Source organism: Oncorhynchus keta, chromosome 34, assembly GCF_023373465.1.
Source record: "Oncorhynchus keta strain PuntledgeMale-10-30-2019 chromosome 34, Oket_V2, whole genome shotgun sequence".
Taxonomy (NCBI): Eukaryota; Metazoa; Chordata; class Actinopteri; order Salmoniformes; family Salmonidae; genus Oncorhynchus; species Oncorhynchus keta.
The window spans coordinates 72,437,172-72,450,651 of record NC_068454.1 but is presented as its reverse complement, the minus strand read 5'-3'; positions in this window follow the sequence as shown (position 1 = coordinate 72,450,651).

Below are 13,480 nucleotides of genomic sequence, written 5' to 3'. Positions count from 1 at the left end.
TACCGACATGCCACTGACTTTGAGTAAAGCCATAGTGTCTATGTATGCAGATTACTCATCACTATACTAGTCAGCTACTACAGTGACTGAAGTGACTGCAACACACAAAGGGCTTCAGTTAGTTTCAGAGTGGGTGGCAAGGAATAAATTAGCCCAAAATATGTATAAAACTTAAAGCATTGTATTTGGGACAAAACATTCACTAAACCCTAAACCTCAACTAAATTGTGTAATAAATAATGTGGAAATTGAGTAAGTTGAGATGCATGAACAGCATGGAGTAACCCTGGATTGTAAACTGTCATGGTCAAAACATATTGATACAATAGTAGCTAAGATGGGGAGATGTCCATAATAAAGCGCTGCTCTGCCCTCTTAACAACATTATCAACAAGGCAGGTCTTACAGGCCCTAGTTTTGTCACACCTTGACTACTGTTCAGTCATGTGGCCAGGTACTACAAAAAAGGACTTAGGAAAATTGCAATTTGCTCAGAACAGGGCAGCACAGCTGGCCCTTGAAAGTACACAGAGCTAATTTCACAAGTGTTGAGAGGAGTAGGGAGAAGGCAGCCACAGGTTTAGAACTACTGAATTTATTAAAGCACCATAGATAAAAGCTGGACGAAACCCAAAGTGCAAAATAATAAAGTATTCAGGAAAATAAACTAGAGATTCCTCTCAGGAAAACAAGCAACATACACAATGACCAACAAAGACAAATGACAGGGGAAATACATATACAGTGATAGAGTGGGGATTGGAACCAGGTGTGTGTAATGATGACAAGACAAGTCCGGGGTTAATGAGTGAAGGGCGTTTTCCAGCAGCAGGTTTGGCAGCAGCTAGAAGGCAGGCGACGCCGAACACCTGAGCTGGACAGGAGGGGGAGCCAAAGTGAACGCTGGGGTGACAGTACCCCCCCTCTATTTCTGAAACTATCTGCCGCCATTGTCGCAACCCCTATTACCAGCCTGTTCAACCGCTCTTTCATATCGTCTGAGATCCCCAAGTATTGTAAAGCTGCCGCAGTCATCCCCCTCTTCAAAGGGGGAGACACCCTGGACCCAAACTATTACAGACCTATATCCATCCTGCCCTGCCTATCTAAGGTCTTCGAAAGCCAAGTCAACAAACAGGTCACTGACCATCTCGAATCCCACCGTACCTTCTCCGCTGTGCAATCTGGTTTCCGAGCCGGTCACGGGTGCACCTCAGCCACGCTCAAGGTACTAAACGATATCATAACCGCCATCGATAAAAGACAGTACTGTGCAGCCGTCTTCATCGACCTTGCCAAGGCTTTCGACTCTGTCAATCACCATATTCTTATCGACAGACTCAGTAGCCTCGGTTTTTCGGATGACTGCCTTTCCTGGTTCACCAATTACTTTGCAGACAGAGTTCAGTGTGTCAAATCGGAGGGCATGCTGTCCGGTCCTCTGGCAGTCTCTATGGGGGTGCCACAGGGTTCAATTCTCGGGCCGACTATTTTCTCTGTATATATCAATGATGTTGCTCTTGCTGCGGGCGATTCCCTGATCCACCTCTACGCAGACGACACCATTCTATATACTTCCGGCCCGTCCTTAGACACTGTGCTATCTAACCTCCAAACGAGCTTCAATGCCATACAACACTCCTTCCGTGGCCTCCAACTGCTCTTAAACGCTAGTAAAACCAAATGCATGCTTTTCAACCGTTCGCTGCCTGCACCCACATGCCTGACCAGCATCACCACCCTGGATGGCTCCGGCCTTGAATATGTGGACATCTATAAGTACCTAGGTGTCTGGCTAGACTGTAAACTCTCCTTCCAGACTCATATCAAACATCTCCAATCGAAAATCAAATCAAGAATCAGCTTTTTATTCCGCAACAAAGCCTCCTTCACTCACGCCGCCAAACTTACCCTAGTAAAACTGACTATCCTACCGATCCTCGACTTCGGCGATGTCATCTACAAAATTGCTTCCAACACTCTACTCAGCAAACTGGATGCAGTTTATCACAGTGCCATCCGTTTTGTCACTAAAGCACCTTATACCACCCACCACTGCGACCTGTATGCTCTAGTCGGCTGGCCCTCGCTACATATTCATCGCCAGACCCACTGGCTCCAGGTCATCCACAAGTCCATGCTAGGTAAAGCTCCGCCTTATATCAGTTCACTGGTCACGATGGCAACACCCATCTGTAGCACGCGCTCCAGCAGGTGTATCTCACTGATCATCCCTAAAGCCAACACCTCATTTGGCCGCCTTTCGTTCCAGTTCTCTGCTGCCTGTGACTGGAACGAATTGCAAAAATCGCTGAAGTTGGAGACTTTTAGCTCCCTCACCAACTTCAAACATCTGCTATCTGAGCAGCTAACCGATCGCTGCCGCTGTACATAGTCTATCGGTAAATAGCCCACCCATTTTTACCTACCTCATCCCCATACTGTTTTTATTTATTTTATTTTCTGCTCTTTTGCACACCAATATCTCTACCTGTACATGACCATCTGATCATTTATCACTCCAGTGTTAATCTGCAAAATTATAATTATTCGCCTACCTCCTCATGCCTTTTGCACACAATGTATATAGACTCTCCTTTTTTCTACTATATTATTGACTTGTTAATTGTTTACTCCATGTGTAACTCTGTGTTGTCTGTTCACACTGCTATGCTTTATCTTGGCCAGGTCGCAGTTGCAAATGAGAACTTGTTCTCAACTAGCCTACCTGGTTAAATAAAGGTGAAATAAAAAATAAAATAAAAAAAGAGGTGCTGCTCTGCCGGCTTTGTGGACGACCCCGGAGATGTGGTGCGGGTCGGTTGGGACAACGCCTGTGCAAGTCCCGAATGAGAGAACGGTCCAGTACGTCCCACGCTGGAACTCAGCACCACTCTTCGGGACCATACTCCTCCCAGTCCTGTGGACGGATGGAGGAATCATTGAGCCAGCGCCTCCTGGACGGAGACCACCATGGCTTCGGTCTCTGCATGCGAGAGAGGGTAGATTTGCTCCCGTGGGAGGTTAGAACCAGGCAGTAGGTTGATAGTGCAGTCCCATGGGCAATGAGGGGGCAGGCACGAGGGACTAGGATAGTCCGGGAAGGTGACAGGAAGGAGGACGGGCTGGGTGAACAGAGAGGAGCAAGGCACATCCACGCCTACCTGGGAAGGTGCAGGAGCGCTCCTCAGCCTGTCGCTTCCTCGCCTGGTTCTCCTTTTGGGACAGGTGTTCCAGGGGTGGTCCGACTCCTCACAGTAGGAGCAGAGACCCTGTTGACTGCGGTGTTGACATTCCTCTGTGGGAAGGAGTGTCGTGCCCACCTCCATGGGCTCAGTCTCACTGTAGGTTCCTGGGAGAGAACCGAAACCCTGGGATGGGTGACGACAGGCACTCAGTAGATTATCCAGGCAGCTGGCCATGGCGATCAGCTGGTCCAGCGTGAGGTCCTCATCGCGACAGGCCAGCTCGGTCTCGACTTCCACCTGTGGCCCGCAGCGGAAAACCGTCAACAGGGCCTGGTCGTTCCAGCCAGTGGACGCAGCCACTGTCCGGAAATCCAGAGCATACTCAGACGCTGTCCTGGACCCCATTGCATAGACGGAGGAGATGCTCACCTTCCTCTTGGCCCTCTGTTGGGTGGTCGAAGACGGCACGGAAGAGTCGGAAGAGTAATGATGACAACTTCTGGAAGACGTCCCCCAACCTAGCAGAGCTCTTGCAGCATGAACTGACATGTTGTCCACCCAATCAAAGGAGAATGAATCTAGTACTGAAACCATAAGCTACAGCTAGATAGCACTGCAGTGCATAAAATGTGGTGAGTAGTTGACTCAAAAGAGAAAGACAATAGTTGAACAGTTTTGAAAAAACGTTTTTTTCCTAAATTAAGGACAAGCAAGAGAGAGAGCGATACAGAGCTAGCTATAGTTGGTTGTATTTTTAAGAATGTTTACTTTCACTTAGCTAGCAAATGCAGCTAACTAGTTTAGCCTACTCAAACACCCAGGTCAAACAGATAGGGATGCTATGTCAGCTAGCTGGCTATGACTATCCGACACTGGAAGTCATGTTAAGCTTTTGGTTTTATAAATGTATTGTCACCGGGGCCCGCCGGTGTAACTGCTAAACTGCTTGTTGTACACTAGTAGCTATGTTGACTATGACGTTAATATGGTGACAATGATGTAGGCTGTGTGTAGCCGTTATGATATGAAGGTTTGGCTTGGAAAGTTTTTTTCACCTGATCACAGAAAGCTGATTGATGTGTTGTGCACTGAAGTCCATAAACGAAGGGAAAAAGGTGAGAGGAGGAGAGCGCGTCGATGCGAGAAGGAATTATACAACAATCAAAGGGATCGTGCTGTTTGTATGTGGCTGCTATGAAAGTGAACTGTATTTGCGTGTGATCAGGGGTGTATTCATTCCACTGATTCTGTTGAAAAACGATTCTTAAATGGAAAAACAGAACAAAATAGGGATAAACATACCTGAATTTGTCCAATTTAAACTCTCATTTGCAACTGTTGGACTAATGATTACAGCTTTGATCAGCTAGATCAGCTTGCAGTAGTGAATGTGTCAATGTCTGTCACCTTGATTACTCATATTTCTCTTAACCTGTACACCTACTGTAAGTTGTAAACTTCCATTCATAGCCGAGGTTGTATCAACCTCATTATGGGTATAGAGAACATTTTAGTATCTTGCATTAACCTAAAACAATCGATGTTACATTGAGCTGGGTGAATGGAATATGAAGGACAGTCATCCAATATGCTGTAATAGAAATACGGCCATGTTCACTGACAGCCACTGTTTAAAAGTTGTGTAATGGCAAATGTGTGTACTGGGTTCGCATGAATCCCAGGTATGATGTACTGCTCATCCTGTGACCAACCAGACAAAGGAGAGTAGAAGCAAGCACGTCTGCCTTGACAGACTCACATACTGATGGTTGACAACTGGACTCTGGGGATGGAGTGCAGGCTGACCTGGCTACCTGTACTTTGATTTCGGATTATCAATATTTCACAAGGCAAGTCATATATACAGTTGAAAGCGGAATTTTACATACACTTAGGTTGGAGTCATTAAAACTTGTTTTTCAACCACTCCACAAATCTCTTGTTAACAAACTATAGTATTGGCAAGACGGTGCATGACACAAGTCATTTTTCAAACAATTGTTTAAAGACAGATTGTTTCACTTATAATTAATTCACTGTATCACAATTCCAGTGGGGCAGAAATGTACATATGCTAAGTTGACTATGCCTTTAAACAGCTTGGGAAATTGCAGAAAATGCCATGGCTTTAGAAGCTTCTGATAGGCTAATTGACATCATTTGAGTCAATTGGAGGTGTACCAGTGGATGTATTTCAAGGCCTACCTTTGTCGTAGATAATTGTTACAGAAATATAATACTGTCTATAGAAATATAATACTCTCAGAAGAAACTTTTGAATTCAATGTAGACTTTAAGGCAAGTTATTAAAGCCGTGCTGGTCCGCGGGAAAGCCGCCGCTTCTTAACACTGGCTTTGCTTTTATACATACATAGTAGTGGTGTACATCACATATGTAAATAAAGTTACTCCCCCTTAGTATCTGCTTTTGGTTACAACGATGGCAGAACTCTTTCCATGTTCTAAAAATAATGTATGTACTGCATGCTTATGTTTTACGTCTTAGTCATCAGTTATCTTGCCTACATCTTTCTTCCTGTATTCTGCTGACCACAGCACGTTCAGCTGTCATGAATGCACGTATGGGCTTGGTTAATGTATTCCTACAAAAATAGAGTATGGTCTGGGTGTCATATGGCCTGAATATCATCTTCTCTTAATGTACATGTCCTTGCTACTTCAGCCTAGCAGCCAAACCTATCTACATGCAATACTGAGCTTTTCTCAATGGTTCGCTCCAACACCTTCAAACTCAGTGCCTCTTTGCTTGACATCATGGACAAATCAAAAGAAATCCGCCAAGACCTCAGGAAAAAAAATAGTAGACCTCCACAAGTCGGATTCATCCTTGGGAGCAATTTCCAAATGCCTGAAAGTACTACGTTCATCTATACAAACAATAGTACGCAAGTATAAACACCATGGGACCATGCAGCCAGCCATCATACCGCTCTCTCCTAGAGATTAACATACTTTGGTGCGAAAAGTACAAATCAATCCAAGAACAACAGCAAAGGACCTTGTGAAGATGCTGGATGAAACAGGTGCAAAAGTATCTATATACACAGTAAAATGAGTCCTATATCGACGTAACCTGAAAGGCCGATCGGCAAGGAAGAAGCCACTGCTTCAAAACCGCCATAAAAAAGCCAGACTACGGTTTGCAACTGCACATGGGGATAAAGATTCTACTTTCTGGAGAAATGTCCTCTGGTCTGATGAAACAAAAATAGAACTGTTTGGCCATAATGACCATCATTATATTTGGAGGAAAAAGGGGGAGGCTTGCAAGCCGAAGAACACCATCCCAACTGTGAAGCACAGAGGTGGCAGCATCATGTTGTGGGGGTGCTTTGCTGCAGGAGGGACTGGTGCACTCCACAAAATAGATGGCATCACGAGGGAGGAAAATTATGTGGATATATTGAAGCAACATCAAGACATCAGTCAGGAAGTTAAAGCTTGGTCGCAAATGGGTCTTCCAAATGGACAATGATCCCAAGCATACTTCCAAAGTTGTGGCAAAATGGCTTAAGGACAACAAAGTCAAGGTATTGGAGAGGCCATCACAAAGCCCTGACCTCAATCCCATAGAAAATGTGTGGGCAGAACTGAAAAAGTGTGTGCAAGCAAGGAGGCCTACCATCCTGATTCAGTTACACCAGCTCCGTCAGGAGGAATCGGCCAATATTCACCCAACTTAATGTGGGAAGCTTGTGGAAGGCTCCCCGAAACTTTTGGGCCAAGTAATACAACTTAAAGGCAATGCTACCAAATTCGAATTGAGTGTATGTAAATTGTTGACCCACTGGGAATGTGATGAAAGAAATAAAAGCTGAAATAAATCATTCTCTCTACTATTATTCTGACATTTCCCATTCTTAAAATAAAGTGGTGATCCGAACTGACATAAGACATGGAATTTTTACTGAGATTAAATGTCAGGAATTGTTAAAAACTGAGTTTAAATGTATTTGGCTAAGGTGTATGCAAACTTCCGACTTCCAACTGTATGACCATGCCCCTTGACTCTGCCAACAATTTTTTGTTTGCTCGAGTCACAAAATAGTTATGGAAGTGTACTATATCTCCTCTCTCTGGTCATCATGGGTGTACCAGTAATATGTAAGCAGCTTTTAATGAGCTCAGACTGCCTGGTTAAATGACCACCCACTGGGCATACTGGTTGTTTCAATTAAATTACGTTGACCCAACGTGGAATAGACAGCAGTGCCCAGTGAGCTATAACCAGCTGCTCTGGAGATTCAGATTCAGATCAACTTTAAGATCCCATCAGGGAAAAATGTATTTGTTAATGTATTTAAAACATAAACTACACAATTTAATTCATTCAAAGTGCTATAGCTACACATTTAAAGTGAAAGTGCAATATGCTGTATACTCGAGGGACCAACAGTTAATGGCTGTTGGAATAAAAGAGTCCCCATATCTATCTGTTTTTAATTTTCTTTTGAAGAAGTCTTTCCCTTTGTTCGGCTGCTGCTGTGACTGAATTGAGTGAAGGGGATGAGTACTGTCCTGTAAAATGCTCTAAAGTTGAATGAGGATGAGATTTTTGTACAGGTTGTTGGCTGATTCTTGATCTATACCAATTATCCTTCCCACCACCTTAATTAAGCGCTGAAGCTTCACTTGGTCTTGCATGTTACCGAAAATGCATATCAGACCAAAGGACAGCACACTCTGCAGGATAGAATAATAGAACATTTGCTGGAACTATCCCACTATTCAGTGACAGCTGGAACAGCTTCTGGAACGGTAATGCGAGTTGGTCTGCGTGGGTTGACTGAAGTGGGTTGACACGTTGAAACTATTGCTTGACGTCATTCACAGAGATCTGTATATCAACAACTGGTATGCCGTCTATACTGTCTATACTGTCCAAGGCCACCTTCTGCTGCGATGCAAAATCACAAGTCAAACCTACAATCATTTGCAAAAGCAAGGTCATTTTCAACAGTCCTGCATTGTCTGTTTAGTTTGAAGCCTGTGATGGTTTTCCTACTGTCCTTGTCCTTGAAAAGGTGTTCTAATTTGTCTTTGTATGCTGTCTTGCACTTCATGATTTTGCTTTTGCGTTGCCTCTAAATATTTGTACTTTCCTCTTTACTGCCACCCAATTTAAACACATGTTTTTTCTGGTTGAGGAACTATTTTAATTCCTGAGTTACCCATGGTTTATTATTGGGGAAGATGTTGACTTTCTTTTTGGGATTAACGAGATCCTCACACAAACAGAGGTAATCCGAGACGGTATCCGCTGCCTCTTCCAGGTCATCGGCACTGTCCATCAGTCCCACCCAGTCAGTCCTGGAGGGCTGTAGGAGTCCCGGTTTTCATTTCCACCTTTTTAGCCTTCTCTTGCATTGTAGATTGGGATGAGCTGAACCATATTATGATCCGAACCCCCAAGATTGGGTGGTGCTTTGGAAAAATATGCACCTGGGATCTTACCATAACAGAGGTCCAGACATACTTCGTTTCGGGTAGGACATGTAATGATACCTGGGATCTCATCACCTGCTGGTTATTTCAAGACCAAGTACTCAAAGGTTCCTGTGTTCTACATTATATCAACAACCCCTGAGGTGCCTTATTGCTATTATAAACTGGTTACCAACGTAATTAGAGCATTCAAAATAAATGTTTTGTCATACTCATGGAATACGGTCTGATATACCATGGCTGTCAGCCAATCAGCTTTCAGGGCTCAAACCAACCCGTTTATAATTTTTGTTGACATGCTCTTGTGTTTATTTAGGTATTGAATGACTGGGAGTCACTCCCCTGCCATCAACCTTGTTCCCATATCTGGCACCTCACCTTCAGCTATAGTATGTTGACAAGGGCTAAAGAGGCCCCTAGTGCTGAGGCCAGGGGTTCCACAGGGACCATACAGGAGGGTCCACGGGGCCGGCAGACATCCATCACTAACCAGCCCAAAGCCACCATAATGGTCCAGACCAGAGCTCAAGGGAAGAACGTTCACTATCACTCACCTCATCAACGTGAGGGAATCAATGTTTACGTGGATGTTTATTGAATATTGATGAACGTTATTTTAACATGATTTGTTAATAGTTTCTTAAATATTTTCTGAAAAAGTAATTCCAATGATTTGTTTGCTCTAAAAGGAAAACAGAAAAGATAACAGGGGTTTTATTTGATCACATTTTATATATTGCAGTTTTCCAGGTGAAAAAGGCATCCCCTGAGAAGGTGTGGAAAGTTTTAAAGTGTAAGTTCAGCAGAGCAGCATGAGACACAAAAAGGGAAACTAAATGTGAGCAAGAAAATAAACATTTATGGCCAGGATCTTGAAAAAGTGGCTTATGAATTGTGGCAGCGGAGTCAGAGGTGAAACTCACAATACAATAAGACAGCGGGAGACTAATTTGTGGTTTCAATCATTGCTCTCAACTTGCGCCGGGTGGCATACTGTCTGGGAATAGGTCCTGCCTGTCTGCCCGACCAGCCGAGTGACTGCACTTCGGATAGATGGGACCAATTCCAGGTGCCAATTGGTTGCAGAACCTGGACTGGCTAATATTGGTGTTGAATCATCGGCTCCATTTGGTACCTATGAGGCTTCCACTTTTTTGTGCAGTGAATTCTTGTTTTTCAAGCTGCTATAGTTTGTGTATCATTGTCCAACTCTCTCAAACTCATTATCCACCCCTATTCTCTCCTCCTGGACTGATCTAACCTGTCTGTATCTTCTTCTCTCAGCGCTGTAACCATACAGGTGCCACAGGGGGCTACTGTCTTTCCTCCTGCCAGAGCAAATACCACTTCATGTGTGCCCGCTCCCGCAACTGTGTATTCCAGGACGACAAGAAGGTCTACTGCTACAAACACAGAGACCTCATCAGTGGCAAGGTAAAGTCCTGCGACTACTCAGCAGTGGGACTGTTGTTTTTTGAAACATGTGAATGAGTTTCCTCACGCATGTGTACATTGTTCTTGTTCATTGCAGATCATCACCGGCCAAGGGTTTGAGGTGAATCGGAGGATGTACGTGGACTTTGATGGGATCCATCTTCACAGGAAGTTCTTGACCGGACCGGACTGGATCAATTTGATGAGTGGTATATTTTCTTGACACGTTACATTGTTATTTTTAGCTCACTTGAGGACAGGAATCACAGTACAGTGGACGCAGGACTGGTCATGGGTTTTGCCCATCTAATCATTGTTATTTTCTGATTTCAGGCTCTTTGCAGATTGAAAAGCTAGGTATGCTGACTGAGCTGTCTGCAAAGCAAGGAAAATTCTTCCCAGTGGGTTACCGGTAAGTAGCAGAAATTCATAATGAAACAGAAATATGCATGTTATGACTTGGTGTTGTATGACTTCCTTTCTTTCAACTCCTCCCCTTTCCGCAGGTGTTCTCGTGGGTACTGGAGCACGGTGAACCCACTGCGGCGATGCAAATACACGTGTACGATCCGTGAGGTCCGCCCTCCGGTCCCTGAGAAATCTGCTGAAGAGATGCCTGACAAGGGAGAGAATAACACTATAGCACACAGCCCCTCTGCAACCAGTCAGGTGAGAGTCCTGGTAACACAATACTGCATCAAACCCTCACTACTACACTGAACAAACATATAAGCTCAACATGTAAAGATCATAGCAATTTTCCATACGCTCAAAAGCATATTTGGTTTACATCCCTGTTAGTGAGCATTTCTCCTTTGCCTAGATAATCGATTCACCTGACAGGTGTGGCATATCAAGAAGCAGATTAAACAGCATAATCATTACACAGCTGCACCTTGTGCTGGGGACAATAATAGCCCACTCTAAAATGTGTTGTTTTGTCACACAACACAATACCACAGATCTCTCAAGTTTTGAGGGAGCATACAATTGGCATGCTGACTGCAGGAATGTCCACATATGTGGGCAAGCATAAGCTACAGATATCGAACACAAATGCATTTTATTTATGGCAATTTGAATGCTCCAGAGATGACCATGACCATGACGCTATCTTGAGCCCATTGTCATGCCATTCATCCACCGCCATCACCTCAAGTTTCAGAATGATAATGTATTTATGCTGCAGTAGTTTATGTGTCGGGGGGCTAGGGTCAGTTTGTTATATCTGGAGTACTTCTCCTGTCCTATTCAGTGTCCTGTGTGAATCTAAGTTTGCGTTCTCTAATTCTCTCCTTCTCTCTTTCTTTCTCTCTCTCGGAGGACCTGAGCCCTAGGACCATGCCCCAGGACTACCTGACATGATGACTCCTTGCTGTCCCCAGTCCACCTGGCCGTGCTGCTGCTCCAGTTTCAACTGTTCTGCCTTATTATTATTCGACCATGCTGGTCATTTATGAACATTTGAACATCTTGGCCATGTTCTGTTATAATCTCCACCTGGCACAGCCAGAAGAGGACTGGCCACCCCACATAGCCTGGTTCCTCTCTAGGTTTCTTCCTAGGCTTTGGCCTTTCTAGGGAGTTTTTCCTAGCCACCGTGCTTCTACACCTGCATTGCTTGCTGTTTGGGGTTTTAGGCTGGGTTTCTGTACAACACTTTGAGATATCAGCTGATGTATGAAGGGCTATATAAATAAATTTGATTTGATTTGATAATGTACGGCCCCATGTCGCAAGGATCTGTACACATTACCTGGAAGTAGAAAATGGCCCAGTTATTCCACGGCTTGTATACTCACCAGACATGTCACCCATTGAGCATGAGCCTTTTGGTCCTAGACTTGGTTCCAGTACCGCTTGCCGTGCAGTAGCAGAGAGAAGAGTCTTTGACTTGGGTGACTGGAATCTTTGACAATTTTTGGGACTATCCTCTGACACCACCTAGTATATAGGTCCGGGATGGCAGGAAGCTTGGCCCCAGTGATGTACTGGGCCGTACGCACTACCCGCCGAACCAGGCGGTGATGCACCCAGTCAGGATGCTCTCGATGGTGCAGCTGTAGACCTTTTTGAGAATCTGGGGACCCATGCCAAATCTTTTCACTCTCCTGAGGGGGAAAAGGTGTTGTCGTGTACTCTTCACGACTGTCTTGGTGTGTTTGGACCATGATAGACCGTTGGTGATGTGGACACCAAGGAACTTGAAACTCATGGCCCGCTCCACTACAGCCTCGTTGATGTTAATGGGAGCCTGTTCGGCCCGCCTTTCCTTTTGTCCACAATCGCCTCCTTTGTCTTGCTCACATTGAAGGAGAGGTTGTTGTCCTGGCACCACACTGCCAGGTCTCTGACCTCCTCCCTATAGGCTGTCTCATTGTTGTCAGTGATCAGGCTTACCACTGTTTTGTCCTCAGCAAACTTAATGATCAACACTATGTGAAGGACATGTGTTGCGCTGCATGAGGAAAAAATAATGGTCACACCAGATACTCTACTGGTATTCTGATCCACGCCCCTACTTTTTTTTAAGGTATCTGTGACCAAAATATGCATATCGGTATTCCCAGTAATATGAGATTAGGACATAATGAATTTATTTAAATATTTGATATTGTTGAACGTTGCGTTTCTATTTTTGTTCAGTATAAAATATGAATGTGAATGTGTGACTGTTTCTTCCACTGCAACGTGGATATTAGCAAGACTTAGACGTGGCATAGGAAACAGAGTTGTTGTTGCTTCACCTCTAGAATCTGATGCCCAAGAGTTTGATGTGGCACATTCCCGACCCACTACTCCCAGCTTCTCGGCTCCACTTCCTAAACCTGACCAAGGGGCAAGGCCCAAAATCAGGAGACCAGCTGGAGGACTGTTCCCGGGGACTGACATCTGTTCTGTGGTTGGCTGATGTTGTTTTCTAAAACATATCTGGGTTTGAAAAAATAAACTTTGTTAGGACTCTTAATTGTCAGGTTTTGAGTGATTTATAGATATTACCCATAAAGCATTGATTGTTTGTGTGTCTGTTCAGTTGCCTTACTGCTATCTGATTTTCCTCTGCAGGAGCTACCGAGTCCAAACCCCACCACATGCTGACCATCAGTGACCTGGAGGAGACGCGTAGGCCCACGTCGCCACAGCCCCCACTCCCAAACCCGCAGGGACATGTCCTCCCCACCCCTGGGCTCTCCCACTGCACATGGACTAATTGTCCTCTGCACTGGGCGCTCCATGCATCCCAAGGCCTCCGTACCCACATCTCCGCTGTTTCCAATCGGTGCTACTGATATCCTCCTGACCTCTCCCTCTGCCCGCCCTGTTGGAGGTCGAAGTGCTTCCTCTGCCCGTTGCCCCAAAAATATTAAAATATTACCCACTCTACCTCAGGA